The following is a 2,241-nucleotide window of genomic DNA, read 5'->3' as shown; positions in this document are numbered from 1 at the left end:
AGGTGAGGGGGCGCGCGGCCCAAGGTCATCGGCCTGGGGAGGTGGGGGGTGCCCCTCAGGGCCTGGCGGAGGGAGGGGGCGTGGAAAACGTACCCCTACCCGGGACCCAGCGGCGCCCGAGGGGCGGGCGGGGCGGTGTGCGGGACGTGGACACCGAGTCCTAGGGCTGCCCGGAGACGTGGCCGGAGGCCTGCGCTGTGCCTGAAGAACGACACAGGGCTCCCACCGCACAGATGGGCACCCGTGGCCTAGCCTCCCTCTTCTCACTCCCGCCCAGCAGGACCCTTAGAGGATTTCTGCGCCAGCCCCTGATGTGTGCCTGAGGGTCCCTGTGAGCAGCAGCCCAGAGGGGGAAAGGATTTGCGGTCTAGTTTGGGTGGGTGGGCAAGGCCTACAGCCTTGGGCCAGTTCATCCTGCTCATGTAATTAACCGCAGGGACCTACTGAATGCCCCCATCTTTTGGGGGCTCACGCACATTTTGAGACACCTGGGAAATGCCTCAGCCTTGCCCAAAGCTGTTCTATTAAAACTTTATTATGGTATTACCTCATCTCAAAGTGACTTTAATAACCCTGTGAGTTGCATCTTAGGATCAGATTGAAACAAACTGTAAGGCCACTTGGTATCTTTCAACTTGGCTCAGGGCAGGAAAACCTAGTGAATAAACAGAGTAGAGAACGTGCCACGAGAGTCTGCAGGCTAGGACCAAGTATATCCTCAGCCCTGTCTCCCCAGTCCAGGCAAACTGGCTTCTCTGCCCTAAACTTTCTTTAAAATTGTGCTTGTGGAGCTGGGACAGTGGCTCAGTGGTAGAGCGCTTGCCTTGCATGCATGAAGCCCTGGGTTCGATTCCTCAGCACCACATAAGCAAAAAGAAAAAAGCCAGAAGTGGCACTGTGGCTCAAGTGGTAGAGTGCTAGTCTTGAGCTGAAGAGCTGAGGGACAGCGCCCAGGCCCAGAGTTCAGGCCCCGTGACCGAAAAAAAAAACTTTCTTTAAAATTGTGCTTGTGGGGCTGGGAAGGTGGCTCAGTGGTAGAGCGCTTGCCTTGCATGCATGAAGCCCTGGGTTCGATTCCTCAGCACCACATAAGCAAAAAGAAAAAAGCCAGAAGTGGCACTGTGCTCAAGTGGTAGAGTGCTAGTCTTGAGCTGAAGAGCTGAGGGACAGCGCCCAGGCCCAGAGTTCAGGCCCCGTGACCGCCCCCCCCCCAAAAAATGTGCTAATTGAGCCAGGCATTCACACCTGTAATCCTAGCTACTAGGGAAGCTGAGATGTGAGACCTGACTCAAAGGCAGTCAGGAAAGTGTGAGACTCTTATCTCCAAGTAACCACTAAAAAGCCAAAAGTGGAGCTGGGACTCAAGTGGTAGAGTGCTAGCCTTGAATAAAAAAGCACAGGGACAGCTCCCAGATCCTAGATTCATGCCCCAGCACACACACACACACACACAAAGGCTCATGGTGCCTTCCCATTCCTAGGTTCACAAAAGTGTGGGTAAACTACAAGCTACCCCATACTACTCCTATGTGGTCTCAGGACATTGCTCCCAGATTCCACTTAAGCTAACTAGAAATTCAGTTGCTAATTGGGGCAAGGGGAAAATGACCACACACACACACACACCAGCAAAGCAGTGGCCCAAGGCCCTAACACCCCAGTTCCCACTTATCTGCTCTGAAGGCAGAGGCTTCTTTTTGGGAAATAGCTTGGGGACCACAGGCTCACTGCTTCTGAATTGACTTTTCCACTATTTCCCTTATCCTCCAATTCCATCAGTTACTTGAGAAAAAGTCCCAGCTCGGGGCAAGCTATGCCCAGAAGAGCAGGAGCGATGGGCTAGATCGAGCTATGCCTTACTCATGGCTCCCACAAAACCAGTTCTGCCCACCTCCTCCCTGAAGTCGTAACAGCTGGACCACGAAGTTGAGGCCACAGCATGAGTGCTAAGGACGCACTCCGCTGGGCACAGCTGTAATCCGACACGCAGGAGACTGAGTTCCATGGGATCAAAGTTCAAAGCCAGCCCGGGCAGGAAAGTTCTGACACTCGCCTCTGACCAGCAAAACAGCTGAGGCCGGACTCGCGTGGTAGGGCCGGCCTTGGGCAAGCGCAAGGCCCCGGGGTCGAGGCCGGCCGGAGGCCCTCTGCCGCGCTGGCTCGGCCTGGCGGCCTGTGTTTCAGGGCGTCACATTCCACCCGGCCCAAGATGGGCTCCGCGGCTCCCCCGCCGCTGCCGCC

The 2,241-nt window shown here is 55.7% G+C and overlaps 1 protein-coding gene across 1 annotated transcript in view; it reads left to right on the top strand.

Moving 5' to 3' along the window:
- The window catches only part of Lrrc24 (leucine rich repeat containing 24), a 5,874-nt gene that overhangs the window by 980 nt on the left and 2,653 nt on the right, over window positions 1-2,241 (top strand).

The sequence above is a fragment of the Dipodomys ordii genome, unplaced genomic scaffold, assembly GCF_000151885.1.
Source record: "Dipodomys ordii isolate 6190 unplaced genomic scaffold, Dord_2.0 Scaffold179, whole genome shotgun sequence".
Classification (NCBI taxonomy): domain Eukaryota; kingdom Metazoa; phylum Chordata; class Mammalia; order Rodentia; family Heteromyidae; genus Dipodomys; species Dipodomys ordii.
Note: the sequence above shows the minus strand (reverse complement) of the source record. Positions and strands in the feature narration are given on the sequence as shown.